At 47.4% G+C, this 15,920-nt stretch overlaps 1 long non-coding RNA gene and 1 pseudogene across 4 annotated transcripts in view; one reads left to right on the forward strand and one right to left on the reverse strand.

Moving 5' to 3' along the window:
• The window catches only part of LOC116658631, a 46,981-nt gene extending 31,085 nt beyond the window's left edge, over positions 1-15,896 (forward strand). For 2 of the 4 annotated variants that reach the window (XR_004313850.1, XR_004313851.1), the window contains exon 5: positions 15,641-15,896. This is a non-coding gene — a long non-coding RNA (uncharacterized LOC116658631). Of the gene's footprint in view, positions 1-2,501; positions 2,725-15,640 lie in introns of those variants that run through there. The other 2 variants (XR_004313852.1, XR_004313853.1) reach the window with 1 other exon arrangement.
• On the reverse strand, positions 1,642-2,302 carry LOC102521142 (annotated as a pseudogene).
• Positions 15,897-15,920: the final 24 nt, after the last annotated feature.

Here is a 15,920-nt window from a genome sequence, read left to right on the forward strand (position 1 = left end):
TGTCCTAGGTAATTTAATAGGGATCACATTAAATCTGTAGATTGCTTTGGGTAGTATGGCCATTATAACAATATTAATTCTTCCAATCCAAGAGTATGGGATATCTTTTCATTTCTTTAAATCACTTTTAATTTCCTTCATCAGTGGTTTATAGTTCTCAGCATATAAGTCTTTCTCCTTCTTTGTCAGATTTATTCCTAAGTATTTTTGGTTTTTGATGCAATTTTAAAAAGGATTAATTTTTTCCCTGTCCTTTTCTGATATTTCACTGTTAGTGTAAAGAAGTGCAACAGGTTTCTGTCTGCGAATCTTGTAACCTGATACCCTGCTGAATTCGTTTATCAGCTCGAGTTGTTTTGTGTGGAGTCTTTAGGGTTTTCTATGTATAGTATCATGTCATCTGCATTTACTGACAATTTGACCTCTTCCTTTCCAGTTTGGATCTCTTTTAGTTATTTTTCTTGTCTGATTGCTATGGCTAGGATTTCCAATACCACATCACAGTTTTAATCATCCCCTAGTGAGCCCAATGTTGACCTGAGTGCAGGTGGATGATGAGGTCCTGAGCCCAGGCTGTGGGGCTTTGCAGCCTGTGCTGATGGGTTTGTTTCTCTTCTGAACCAGTGGGAAGATATTTAAAGATTTTAATTTTGCTGTTGACAGTTCCTGGGGTCTTCTCAGGATGTGGTGAACCTCAGTTTCCTCACCCCTAAAGTGAAGCCTACCTCATAATGTGGTTGGGAGGACAAAATCCGATGATGTCTACACAGTGCTGAGCACATAGGAAGCTATTGTTCAATGAACTGTCCTGTTTGTTGTTATGGCTTTTGTTGGAGAGTCTGAGAAGCAAACTCAGCATTGTGGGGCTCAGTGCTGTCGAGGAGGGAGAGGCTGAATGGAGGTGGGGCCAGTCCAGGCATCAGGGGGCGAGCATTTTCTGGGCCCCCAATGCCAGCATGGAATGTCCCTCCAGACTTCAGCTCCCCTCCACACTCACCAAACTCACTTTTTCTTTTTCCTTTAAAAATAACTTATTAGCTTTGGATTACAAAACAGAGGGAAGTCACAAGGGTGAGGCCTGTGACCCCCTGGTGGCAGTTTCTTTCCATAAACACATCTGTAGACTCCAGACTCCTGCTGCCCAAGCATTCGCTCTGGTCCTAACAGCCGTGCAGCATAGTACCCGCCCTGCGGGGGGTTTGAAAAGGGGCCCCTTGCTGTCAGTCTCCCAGCCCCTTGTTACCGGTCCTGACGCCGCGCTGGTGGTTCTGTCCCAGATGAGTCGGCCACAGCCCAACTATGCCTGCACACCCTTTAGAGCTCTCTCTGTCCAGTTTTAAGTGGCTTTTCCTAAATAAACATGGCACGGGTAGTGTTGCCCATGAGGCCAGCTCCTCCCTCTCCCTTCTGGAAATGCGAACCAGGGAATTATCTCATTTTGGCTTAGGCTACGTCCAGCTGAATTTCTATCATTTGAATGGAAGACAGTAAATAAAATGAAACCCACGAATGAATGAATGAAAAAAATAGCCTTTCCTAAGCAGCACTAGGGTCCCTTTGGTGTCCCCACATCCTATGGTGGCAATGGACGAAGGGCAGGCCAGGCCAAGTGTGGAGAATAAACAGTCAATTTTACTGGGCTCAGACTAGCAGTCCGTGGGTCTTGGGGACCTCTGCAGATTTGTCAGCTTTCCCCTCTCTGTTCTTTTTGGCCTGCTTCCGTAGCCTTGTGAGCTGCTGCTTCTTCGGTAATGGGTCTTGGCCTTCTCCTTCCTCTTCCCCTCCAGGGTGGCTGTTACTGCCTGGTGCTTCTAGCCAACCTCCTGAGCCCGGCGCCCTAGGTAGGCAAACTTCCGTGTGGGCTTCAGACGCACGACCTTGAGGGCGACAGGAACCACCATCCGCCTTTTCTTGTCATACAGTGGCAGGATCCCATCAGACACCTTGGGGCAGTCCGGGGCGGCCTGGCCTCGCTTGGTCTTGTGGGGCAGCATGCCTCACACTGTCCGCCAGAAGATGCGGTGGTGGGCTCGGAAGTGGTAGGGGCCACAGGAAGGGTTGGTGTTCATGAGCTTGTAGAGGAAGGCCAGGTACTTCAACTTGTTTCTGTAGAAATTGCCAGAAATGTTGATGCCCTCACAGTGCATGACCACCACCTTCTGGCCCAGAAGCACCTGCTAGGCCACAATGGCTGCTCAGTGGCCCAGGAGATGGCCTCAGCCGTCGAGTACCAGGACCTGCCCCTCCGCCATCTTCAGCAGCCACTTGGGAAAGCCAAGCTCACTTCTGATTAACCCTGCAGCTTCTGGGAATGGGGAAGGGAGGGGGCACGGCCTTGGATGGAAGATGGAGGTGTTCGGCTCTTTGGAAGATGATACCCCTTTAAGTCAGTAAGGAGGCTTTCTGGTTTATGCTTCAATTTATGAAACTTACCCTAATTTCTCTGGAGAAACTGCTCATCTCTGGGAGAACTGATACATTCCTGTTTCTCCACCTCTCAGGTTGGGGAACAGACCCCTGGCTGTGGTCAGTTACCCGAAGTGATTAATGCCCCTTCATGAGGCCTCTTGGCAGGGGCCAGTGGACCCTCCCCTGAGGCTGCCCACCGTCCAGATGCTCCTCGCTGCCGCACAGTGGTCACCCTGTGCTCAAGAACTGACGAGAGGAATCGTTTACTAAATGAAATTAAAAATGGCCAGTGTGTGGTCTCATCACGTCTCTCCAACCCCATCCTCCCCACTTCGGTGAACCCTGCTCCAATTCGGCAGCCGCCTTTCCACTTGTGCTCATGTTTTCCTGCTGCGTGAGGCTTCCTTTTAGCCCTCTCTTTGTCGGGACCCACTCCCTTCTGAGACGTTTCTTTGGTAGCACAGACCACGGTTGTCCTCGCCACCTCTGAGTACCTGAAGTGACAAGTGCCTCCAAGCCCGGCCTTCCTCATCTCCGTCAGTGGCCCACCAGCCACGGACGTCAGGCCAAAGCCCGCCTTGCCATCAGCACCCCGTTTTGCCCAGCAGCAGTCCTGCAGCCTCTGCTCTAAGAGGCGGCCCCTCGCTCTCCTGATCTCCCTTTACAGCTCACTCTCCAGTCCACGTCACCGTCTTCCCCTGCGACAGCTTCTTAATTCGTTGTTCGTCTTCACCACTTGCCCCATTAAAATCCATCCTGCACCCAGCAGCCGGAGAGAGCTTTTAGCTATCAGGTATAAATAAGCTACAAGGCTGTGATGTACAACACGGGGAACACAGCCAATACTTTATAATAACTGTAAATGGAGTATAGCCTTTAAAAATTGTGAATCACTATATCACACACCTGTAACTTACATAATATTGTACAGCAACTATACTTCAATTAAAACAATTTTTTAAGTGGGGGGAAGGTATAGCTCAATGGTAGACTGTGTGCTTAGCATGCACATCTTGGGTTCAATCCCCAGTACCGCCATTAAATAAATGAAGAAAGAAATAAACCTAATTACCTCCTGTCCCCCCCAAAAAGTAAAATAGACCAAATTTTTTTTAAAGATTTGATTGTGTCACTCCCTTGGCTACAATTGTCCAAGGAGATGTACTGTTCCATGAATAAATCCCAGCCCAGAAGCACGGCCTGCAAGGCCCTTTGTGCGACGAGCCCGTCTCGGCATCTCCCACTCTCCCTTGCTCATGGTGCTGCAGCCACACCTGTCTGTTTTCTATTCCTCATTCCCACCTCAGAGGGCTGCTCCCTCTGCCTGCAGTGCTTTTCCCTTAGGTCTCATGGTGGCTCTTTCCCGTCATCCAGCTACCCTCATAACACATGGCTTTTCTTGTTTATTATCTGTCTCCTCACGCTAGAATGTAAGCAATTAGAAAAGGGACCTTCTTGTTTTCTGTTTGGATCCACAGTGCATAGAATGGTGCCAGAAAGTCATGGACATTTGCAGAATGAATGAACGGGTGGATGAACCTAGCTGTGGATGGGCATTATCTGATGGTGTTCTTTACTTAACACATGTGTGTTTTGGCTTCACACCCTGATCAGAGCCCATGCAAGGGAAATTTGAAGACCTGGATGATGAATGAGACCAGGAATAATGGCTTCTTCTCTGGTGCTTTTCAAGCTGGAGAAGTTGCTCCATTTGGGGGCTATCTGGCATGTGGCTGTGCCCCAGGGTGGAGGGATGGAGAAGTCGAGTGCTCAAGGCCTTCTGGTCATAGTAGGGCACAATGGTGACACAACAGTCAGCAGGTGCTACTCATTTACACCTTTATTTAGTCACAAATTCATCATTTTGTCAAGAAAGTCAGCAGCTTGTGATACACACATTCACAGACACCACTGGTTGTGAAATAAACAGCTGCAGCCCCATTCCTCTCCCTTACCTGTGCAGCCCGCCCTCAGAAACTGAGAATTCCGGATGCTCGCTTTCTGAGTCTCACTTACAATTTGAGGACGGCGTTGTGGCCGGTGACACTTTGGGGGAAGTTTTCTTGGACTTAGGGGAATCATTTACAATATTTTTTAAGTTAAAAATGTTGAACTTTGAACTTTCTTTGCTCACATAAGCATGTGTTTCTTTTTTGCTTATATGGGTAACTTCTCAGTTCTTTCTTTTCTCACTGAAACATTTAATGGACAAAAAAGTTACAATAGCGGAGAAAATAATAACAATAAAGATAAATTAGAAGAAGTGGGAGTCAGGGTGGAAAAAAGTACAAAGGCCTTGGTCCCTTGGCTTCAGGGAACACGTATTCATTCTCTAACATCATTTTAAATGAATTACCCACTGTAATCTCTGGGAATAATTTCACTCACTGACTAGAAGAGAATAAGGTTACATAGTGTCCTTTCCCTCCCTTCTCACTTTGAATGTTGTGTGAGGACAAGGTACTCAGAGCTGCTCTGGCTACCCAGCCGTCATGAGCAAGAGAATCAAAGGGAATCAGGTTGACACAAAGCTCTGACATCCTGCAGCCTCTGACCCCCTGGTGCTGTCTGCCTCTGGATTCCTCGTTCTGCGAGAAGTGTAAGCCCCTCTCGTTGATCTACTCTGAGTCAAGTATTCTGTTATTGGCAGTCAAATGCATATTAGCTGCTGTTTCTTCTCAGTAAAATTCATTTTTCATATTGGTTATTCCATACACTGAGATCTTTAGCTCTTTTTATAAGCAAAGATGTAGGTCTTGTTTCTGATCATTGGGCCCTCTTTGAAGAGCAAAACTCTTAAATGGTTCATCATCTGCACCAGAAACTAGCAGATTCTCCTGTCTTCCATTCTAAGCCCCCCAAAATGATAAAAACAGGACAGATACTTCTTAAGACAAACTCTGATACTATGTATATTTGGGGCAGATCTACTGTGAGGAAAGTAGAATTAACAAGATAAGGATCTCACTAATTTATATAAAATAGATGAACAATAAATTCATACTGTACAGCACAGGGAACTATATTCAATATCTTGTAGTAACTTATGGTGAAAAAGAATATGAAAACAAATACATGTATATTCATGTATGGCTAAAGCATTATGCTGTACACCAGAAACTGACACCACACTGTAAGCTGACTACAGTTCAATTAAAAAAAATATATTTTATATATATACACACACACACATTTAAAAAAGAAGATGAGGCTCTCAAAGGCCAGAAACAGGGATGATCAATATTGCTGCTCCCAAAGAATTCTTGAATAAATGCCTTTTCTACCCCTTTTTCCCTAATTGAGGAAATGCCACCTTGAGACTCACGGTAGGAATTTGGCGTTTTAAAATTCCACTTAGATCATCTAATTGTTTAAATTAATTTTCTCAAAATAGTAGTAATAACACTGACAGACCAGTTAGGGAAGTTATTTAGATGATTATTATTTTTCAAAATATTTTGACTGTGTTTAAAATGGGTCATCACACCTGCCTCTTTGTGCTGTGGAAACTCAGAAGCCTGGAATGTGTTTGGAGCTTAAAGAGTGGTTTTGAGTTTCCTGATGTGTATTCTTAAGACAACTTGCATAAAATGTGTTTTTAAGTGATACTCTTATTCAAAACAAAAGCACAAGAAAATTTGATACCTGCTTGCTGAAGATGCCAGTATCAGGACAACAAAATAAATTTTAAGAGGTTATAGAGTCATAGAGCCGAGGGAAGCTTTGGCCTCCTGAGTATAGTTCTGCACAGGTTGACACACTGAGGCCACTAGTTGGTGACATAATGAGACGATTCTTTTCCCTACACTGTCCACCTACAATCAAACACACATCTTTAATCTTTTGTTATAGACAAAACTACCAAAATAGTTTAAATTATGTTAAGTGCACTACTCAAATTATGCATGACAGCAACACTTTTTAATTACTTTGAGTCTAATTCTTAGCTGAAATGATAAATATTTAGGTTGAAAAGCTGTGGCTCAAAGTTAACTTCTGTAGGCAACAGTACTGACTAGTGTTGAAGTTATAAAATGAAAGGGGATATACAATTCTGTCTAAATGTGCCCTGTGCACATTTAGGGAAGCAAATGAAGAGAGGCTGAATATGTCCTTTCTGGTGATGCTTTATTTTTAGGGAAAGAGAATATTAGTTTTCCTTACCAAGGTGATACTTGTTCATAGGGAAGAAAGACTTTTAATTAAACACACACACGGAGCAGTCTTCCGTCTCATTCTGCTTTTTCCATCACCCAGAGGCACCCTTTGTCCATCACTTCATTTCAGCATCTTTGTGCTGGTCTTTACCTTGGTATTCTTATCCTTTAGCTATTGACTTCCTGTATTCCTCAGGGTTCTCCAGAGAAGTGGAACCAATGGAATGTGTGTGTGTAGAGAGAGAGATGGACTAAGGAATTGGCTTGTGCAATTGTAGGAGTTGGCAAGTACAAAATCTACAAAAGCAAGCCGGCAAGCTGGAGACCTAGGGAAGAGCTGATATTGTAACTTGAATCCAGAGGCAATTTTGGGGGCAAAATTCCCTCTTCCCTGTGGGACCTCAGTCTTTTTCCCCTCCTCACTCTTAAGTCCTTCACCTGATTGGACAAGGCCCACCACATTGTGAAGGATAATCAGCTTTATTCAAAGTTTACTGATTTAAATGTTAATTTTTTAAAATTGAAGTACAGTCAATTACAATGTATCAATTTCTGATGTACAGCACAATCCCACTTACACATATACATCCATATATTTGTTTTCATATTAAATGTTGATCTTATCTTAGAAATACTTTCATAGAGACATCTAGGTTGGTGTTGGATCAAATATCTGGGTACTGTGGCCTGGCCAAGTTGACACATAACCATCAGACTTGCTGATATGGTAGATGCAGATTTCGCTCTCTGATATATCCCTGCCCTTCCCCCATCCACTCAATATGATAATATCACAATATTCAATGTTTACATTATTGTAACTGTAAATATTGTTCATAGCTGAGCCAAGAAGTGTATCGTGATTTTTCCCTATTTGTACCAAACTGTTTTTCCTCATTTTTTCATTACTCACTCTTCTTTGAACCTACTACCAAGTCTTCCCTCACCTTCCAACAGCTTCCCAATTAGGTTTCACGTTGTTAAACCATCAGGTTATTTACTCATCTCTCTTCCCTCTTCCTTCCCACCTGTAGACCTTCCTTCTGGAGCTCTGGCCCCTCTGCTCCAGTCTGGACGGACGGCTCCCTGGGTGTGCAGGACGCCTGTCATGCTGGGAGTGCCCTTCCACGTCATCCTGGGAGTCTCCCTCAGTCTTCCTGGAGTAGATCCCTTGTTTCTGGGTCTCAGGTCTTTACCTTTCATGGTTTATGAAAAAGGACGCTTGAGAGGTAGAGACCTAGCGTTTCTGAACGTGTCCGCATTCTGCTTTAACACGTGATTCATCATTTGGCCGAGCACAGACTTTTGGATGAAAAAAATTTTCAGTCAGTTTTTGAAAATTCTGCTGTATTTTCTTTAGGACTCCAGTGTTTTTTTGCTCAAGAGAGTGGTGACATTTTTGTTCATCATCTCTGATATGCAATGTTTGATTTTTCTCTACAAACTTTTAGAATAATTTCTTTACCCACAGAGTCCTGATGGTTCCCAATGACATGCATTCCTGGGGGGTTATTTATTGTGCTGGGCGCTCACTGGACTCACTTCCAACAGAAAACTCAGATATGGAAGTTCCAGAATATTTTTTGTATAATTTCCTCCTGTTTCCTCTGTTCTTACTAAATGTCCAATTAGTTAGATGTTGCATTTCCTGGATTGGTTCTCTAGTTTTGTTTCTTTCCTGTTTCTTAGCTACTTTTTGTTTTACTTTCTAGGAGATTTCCTCAACTTTATCTTCTAACTTTTTTACTGAATTTAAAATTATGGCTACTATACTTTTAATTTCCAAGAGCTGTATCTTTCTGTCTGACTCTTTTCCTCTTTTACAGCATCTCATTCCTATTTTATGGATACAGGAGTGTTTCTGCTATCTCAGGATTTTAATTTTAATGACAGTTTTTGTTCCGTGTGATGGTTTCTTCTGTGCCATGCATTGTCTCACCAGAATTCCTTTTTTTTTCGTTTGGTCTATTTCACATAGGAGGCTTCCTTCAGTTGTCTGGAGATGATTGGCTGATGGTTCACGTGTGGGTGATGCGCTAAAAATGTGATGAGTAACTCAGGGTGCGTGGGTGGGTCCTTGGACTGGCCAGCTTTACTGGAAGGAAATCGGGTAGCTGTCCAACTTCTTCTCAGGCGGAATCTCCAGACGTCAGTAACTATGGGTTTTTCCTCCAAGGCCATTCCGTCTTCCCAGAGGAGGGTCCTCCCCTCTTCTTCCTGGGGCGGGGGCTCTGAATAAACCTCACTGGATTCTTCCATTCAGTTCACAGACTTTAATCCTTATTTTCAGGCTGTTGCCTCATTTTTGTGCTTTGTTGTACCCGGAGTCCTCGAGTCCAGGGCCTCTCCGGTTCAGTGTCTGCAGAGAATAATCTTCCCCCGAGGGCACTGACAGGGGGATCATCAGTGACCCGGGTCCTCTAGGTAAAGGCGGGCAACAGGGGAGTCTGCCCGCTCCTTTCAGACTTCATTCGGTTTCTCTGTCTTCATCCTTGTTGGGAAACAGAGTCACACAAGGCTTCGCGCCTCCTGCACGGTCACAGAAGAATGGGCCTCGGGCCTGGAACACTTCCTTACCAAGAGGTGGAGTCCTCACAGCCAGTGCCTGGCTTATCACATTGCGGCAAGTCCCCTTCCCTGCCTCAGACTCAGGGCGTGCTCCTTCGCTCTGCTTAAGCGCATGCGTCAGTGGCCCCCAGGCACGCCCCCAGCTTTCAGTATTTCAGACCCCACAGGGGCCATTGGGGTCCTTCCACTGCAGCACCGAGTGGGGTGATACTGGCTTCAGAGTGGACCCACTGGCCGCGGGGAACCAAGGGACTGGATCTTGTGCACTTTATCTCCGCTCTTTCTGTAGGGAAACGGTGCCAATGAGCCTTGGGTGCAGTTGTCTATTCTCCGCAACCTCCTTGATTTCTTCCCCGGGTGGCACTTACTTGCCTTTGACCTTGGCCCCATGGTCTGGCCACTCACTGAGTGAGCAGGTGAAGCAGATCTGGTGCTGTGAGCAGGGCTGCTGAGAAGGCATGGTGGAAGCGGAAGGACTTGTCCCCCGTCACCCCGTTCCAGAGTAATGCCAGCTCCCTGCGGGTCCTGAGGCTTCGGAGGAGGTCTTAGGTACCCTTTGCCAACAGAGCAACTGGGGTCCCACGAGTCTGCCTGTGCACCTTGATGCGTTAACTGGATGGATGAGGGTGGAGACATAAGAGGTGGCCCTAGAAAGACAGGAAAACTACACCTGGGCTCTTGGCTGACTTCACACTCCCACGCTACCTGCCAACCCCTGCGGTTTCCCAGAGGTCACAGAAGACGAAGACCTCCCAGGGAAATCAGGGGCCCCAGGGAGCTGCACCGGGTCCAGGTCACTTGCAGGCCTCAAGTAAGATCTATTTTCTCCGAATACAAAACCACTCATGGCATTGCTGGAAACAATACTGGTTTTTTTTATTGGAGTATCATCAATTACAATGTCAAAGTCAATTTCTAGTGTACAGCATAATGTTTCAGTCATACATATACATCTATTCCCTTTCATATTCTTTTTCATCATAGGTTACTGTAAGATATTGAATTGATAATTCCCTGTACTATACAAAAGAAATTTGTTTTTTTAATCTATTCTATATATAGTAATTAATATTTGCAAGTCTCAAGTTCCCAATTTATCCCTAATTTTTGTTTGTTTTTTTTGGGGGGGGTTATTAGTTTTATTTATTTGTTTATTTTAATGGAGGTATTGGGGATTGAAACTTGTGCATACAAAACTGTTAAGATGAGGTCTTTCTCTGAAAATAAAATACAAAAGCTGAAACACAGATATGGATCAGAGCCAGGGAGTCTGCTGTAGCCTAGTTGGTATGTCTGTTGCTAAAGGAGCGCTGAAACCCAAATGGCCCAGGCCGGATGGCACGGCTAGGGATGGGCCAAGGTCTCTGTCCCCATCGGGGATAAGCAGCCCTATAGCCCTGTTAGGATGAAAAAAGGCGGGGATTCAGACGTTCATGGAGTTTTTAAGATACTGTTGCCCAAATTTTAATAATCACAGGTTCCCGCAGGGGTGGCAGTAAGCTGATGGATTTGGGGATAAACTTGGTGACCACAGCAGACGGGTTCACATGTGCTTTGGGCCATTTCGAATGCTGGTGACCATGGCTCCCACCACTGATTGTTATTGACATTTTGGGAGCTCGTGACACAACATCTCTGCTGCTGGAGGGTCGATGCCCCTTCACAACAAAGAACTGTTCAGAGACGTAACAGTGGAATATCACCTCCCACCTGCCACCTGTTACCCAAACTCCAACGGAATATTCAACAGAAGCAGTGCTATATACCAGGTGGGGAAAAAGACATTACTTTGTTATTCATGTCTTGCTGCAGGCAGGGATGTTACACACCAGTTCATTGCAGCTTAACAGCCCAGTCTGGCTGGTAAAAAGGGGCCTGGAGGCTGGCAGTGGACAATCACAAATTAAATGCCAAGGTGCCACCCTTGGCCTCTCAGAACCCACCATCACTGCCGCCACCTGGGTGGCGACGGAGCACATGGGAGCCTGGTATACCTTTACTGATCTGGATGATGCCTTTTGTCAATCCCTCTGCAGGGCAAGGATCAAGGCCAGCGTGTGTTCACACGAAATGGCCTGCAGTGTACTTTGGCTGTACTTCTGCGGGGAAAGCTCACATGCCCTGCAACACGCCAACAGCGGTAGGGCTAGATCTGGAACGAGCCCAGCTACCCCCCCGAGTGCTCGTCATCCACTCTGCTGATCAGCCATCGTCACCGCCAGCTTAGCTAAGAAACAAGTTGACCAGGTCCTGCAGAAGGTCATGGGCACTGACACATGCAGGCTGGGCCATCGACCTACTGGACAACTGCTGTTCCTGGAAGCCCCAGGGCAGTAATCAAAAGAAAATTCCCAACAGGATTAAGCTAACATTGCTGTCCCTGACAGTTCCTACCCACAAAAATGAGACTCGGCAACTGGTAGGCCCACGTGGCTACTGAAGACAACGTGGACCGCGTCTGCGTATTCTTTTGGCCTCTCTTGTCAGGGTTACCCATGTTGTGGCCCTTCAACAATAGCAGGTCCCAGAGACCACACAACAAACTGTGATGCAGGCCCTGCCATTGGGCAGTGAAGCCCACCAGCCCCGTGAAAATAGGGCCTTTGGCAACTCCTACCCATGAGGGTTGGCCCCTTGGGTTTGGACACATAAATTATCCAAGGCAGCCGCCAGAGACACTCCCTCCAAATGTCAACTTCCAGGCTACTGTTGGGCTTTACTGAAAAGAGTGCCTGACCCCTGAAGTGCCCTTTGGTTCCTTGCAACCTAATCGGCCTGTCCTCACGTGGGTGCCCACCAATCCCAGTAATAAAACAGGACAGGCTGAACTAAACTCCATCATCAAATAGAAACAGCGCCTCCAAGACGGAGCCTGTCCGGGACCCTGGGGTCTGGCTGACTCCATAAACAAGGAGCTGCTTGGCCAAAGGGGGCTCTACAGCGGGAGGGGGTGCTTAATTAGGTGGGGCCCGTGGTTCAAAGATGTCCAGCTGTGGAACCCAAAGCTGGTAGAGTCTTCCAGGCCATGGTGGCCACCTTCTCCAAGGACGGCCACCTTTCCACCGAGACCAGACAAGACCACTCTGCCCAGTGGGCCAAGCTCCTTGCGATGAGGATGGCTAACAACAGGCCACTCCAACAGCGACTCCCTGCTACTTATTTGCAGACTCATGGGCTGTTACAAATGGGCTACTATATGAGCCAGTAACTGACAAATTAATAATTGAACTACTAAGGGCTTCCCTGTGTGGGGACAGGGACTGTGACAACAGTTTGTAGACTGAAGAAAAAACCATACTCATCACTCATATTAATGCTTATAATGAAGAACAAATGAAAAGACAAAACAAAACTCATGAGCTAAACTAACATGCACTCAGCAAATCACCATGGCTGCCCGTTGGGACCATATGGGGACGGAACATAAAATTCCACCTCAAATACAAAAAATGGACCAAATCACAATGACTCGATCACCAAAATGAAAGCCAAAGTCACAACAAAGTCGTGTGATTCCTGCCAGCGAGCACAGGCCGTGCAGCACGACAAACTAGGCCCCACTGAGTGGGCTTAGGCCCCACACAGATGTGGCAAATTGACCACATTGGACCACGACTCCCCAGTCATGGATTCCAGTGACTCACCACGTGGACACATATTCCACACCGTGTAGACACAGAGACCACTACTGCGGTTACTGCTGCTGAAAAAAAACACCTTTGCCATATGATAGCCAATGAACTTCCCATCTAATCAAGACACCACATTCACAGCTCCCCAAACACAGCGGTGGACCTGTTCCTGTGACCTGGCTGGAGCGTTCATGCTCCCCATCACCCTGGACAGACGGGGCGAGAAAACACCGAAGGGAGCAGCTCAAGCAACAACTACATACACAAAGGCCATCAAAAAACCCCAACTGGCTGGATGATACGCCCGCTTAAGAAAAATCATTTGAACATGAAGCACTGACTCTCCGACACATGGCAGGTGACACTGAACTTGGAGTGGGTGGAGGACCAGGCAGTTGCCTGATTAGGCTGCACCGGCTGAATCCCAACCCCAGTAAACCCAATCATCCTTCTTCTCCGGCTGGAGCACACTTCCTGGGGGTGACTTGTGATCGGGGCCACAGGGACGTCCCCAGTAGGGCCCCTCCAGTTCAAACGTGGAGACACTGCTACCTTTGGCACCTCCCTCCTGGGAGACACCACGGGGTTGGGGGTGGGATGACAGAACCTGGGGCACTAGGATTTCCCCTCGTCATGCTGGGACCTCTGACTCAAGAGGGCGGCATTACAGGGTATGGCAGGTTCACGCAGGTGTGGCTTCCTCCCCGGGTGGATGACTGGGCTGAAAGGTTTGGGTCAAGCAACAGGGGCGGTGGATTCCACAGAAGTGGTAAAGGAGAGCATCTCTGGCTTCCGGAGATTCCTGGAGCGGAGTGAAATGGGAACTCTGACCTGTCTTCTGGCTTCTAAGATGCCTCTGAGGTGCCTGCGCGACATGCTGATAAGAATCAGCGCGGCCAGGGGGAGAGGCGGCGAACTCAACAGCGCCGGGCTTGTTGTCCCAGAACAAGGTCCCTCTTGTCCCACAGTCCCATTTAAATGGCTCGGCTGGTACACAGTGACTTGGACTATCCTCTAGACCAATAAGAATCACGACACAGTAGCCATTAGCCCTGAATGGCCCTCAATTCTCTGCTGGCAGAACGGGGTGGCGTTTGTGTTATTGCCAATGCCTTTTGCTGCAGGTGTATCTGCAACATGGGGAAGGAGAAGCTGCTTGCTCGGGAGGGATGGTTATCGTCTGTGCACGTGCAGCCCCCTCCCCCCGCCCTCAGGCTCAATTTTTCTCCTCTTTGGTTGGCTTAGTCCAGGCACGGGGGTTTCTGGTTAAGGACGGTCCTCCAGGAAGGCCTGATCATTGTCCTGGGTCTGGTTCTCTTAGTGACCCTGGTAAAGAACCGTCTCAAAGTGACAGGGAGGCTCTGCGAGCAAACTGTATCCATGCGGGTTGTTCAGGGGCCCATCAGCCCAGCTCCACCTACACGTTTGGGGCAAATGACGGCCCTACCGGATCTGATGTGCTTTATCTGCTATGTGGGTGGCTGAGCGGTGTGGGTGGGTGCACCGTTGGGGAAGGCAGTCACGTGCAACTTCTCGCCTCCTGCACAGTCACGTAAGAACGGGCCTGGGCTGCTGCTTTATCGAGACAGAGCCCTCAGCCCGAGCCGGGCTCATTGCCTTTCCCGTTTCAGGCTCAGTGTGTGCTCCTTTCGCCTGCATCGGTGGCCCTCAGGCATGCTCCCAGGGTTCTGTATTTCATACTCCATGGGAGAGGCTGGTGTCCCTCCCTGCAGCACCGTGCTGGGTGTGTTCGCCCCCTGAGGCTTTGGATGGACCTGCCAGCCGCGGGGGAGCCGTGCGTTGTGAGGGGCTGGATCTCGTGCGCTTCCTCTCCGCTCTCTCTGTAAGGAAACGTGGTACTTGAGCCTGGGCTGCCATTGTCTGTTCTCAGGGGCCTTGATTTTGTCCCTGGGTGGCACTTACTGCCTTTTAACCTTGGTGCCACAGCCTGGCCACCCAGTGAACAGTGAAACACTCCCATGCTTCACAACTCTCTCTGTGGCCGTCACTGCCTGCACTTCCAGAGTTTTCTGGGATTTTGTAGGACACTGGCTTAATTTCTCCAGCGTTCACCTCTGTCGGCCCTCACCATTGCAGGTCTCATCAAGGTTGGCCTCACCATCCTTGGCTCTGCTGTATCAACTGCCATCCTCCCATCTCTTAATTTTCATACATGTTGACTCAAGGATACAGTGCTTTGGTCTTTTCCCCAAGATTCAAGCTGACATTACTACTGTGACTCACCAACAAACATAGTACCTGGCACATAGTGGGCACTCAAATCTGTTTGATGGGTCAAAGCATTTCTTAGAACTGGCTGCTGTGTGGGATGGGACCTTTTCCTGAGAATTTCTTTAATGTTCACAGTTGTGCTAGGAGTTAAAGGTGTAGTGAAGACAGCCACGAGGAAGCTACCAGAGGAATTTAGGTGAGATGATGGTGGTTACTTCTTACTTGTTGGACCAGAGATGATTCATTGTCCTGAACGCCACCGAGTCCCACCTTTGAAATTCTGTTATTCTTCTGTATTTCTAGCTCCATTCTTCTCCAAGCTCGTATTTCTAGAAACTATAGCCACCATGCCTTGTCATCAGATGGTTGTTCTTCTTTGTGACCCGCTTAATTGTGTGACTGTCCCATACGTGTTACTTTGTAAGGGCGATCAGAATTCAAGTCATTTGGGGAAAATTTGCCATGAATTACAGGGAAGAAGCCCACAGATACAGAACACGAAGTAACAATTTATCAAGGAACTCTTCTCTGAGCCACCCCCCCACCCTTTCTGGGTCCTTTTATGATGTATTTCAACCTGTGACTGCCTCCTTTGCAGCACGTACTGCAGTTTGTCATGCATTGGTTTTGAAATTATTTTAGGTGACTATCTTTCATTAGACCTGAAGCTCCACAAGGTCAGGGACCACGTCCGTCGTCTGCTCTCTCCCCAGCCCTGGGCACAGCGCTCAGAACAGGAAGGTGTGCTCAACGGCTGCTGAGTGAGTGAGTGAGTGGTCACTGCCAAGGCCCAGGCTGCTCGGGTGGACTTGTGGGTGGCATCTCCATAAGCAGCTCCTGGACACAGCTCGGCTGACTCTCTTGCCTGAGCAGCAGCCCTCTGCTACCCAGTAAGAAATGAGAAGTAAGTGAATCTTAACGG

The sequence above is a fragment of the Camelus ferus genome, chromosome 21 (assembly GCF_009834535.1).
Source record: "Camelus ferus isolate YT-003-E chromosome 21, BCGSAC_Cfer_1.0, whole genome shotgun sequence".
In the NCBI taxonomy this organism is placed as follows: domain Eukaryota; kingdom Metazoa; phylum Chordata; class Mammalia; order Artiodactyla; family Camelidae; genus Camelus; species Camelus ferus.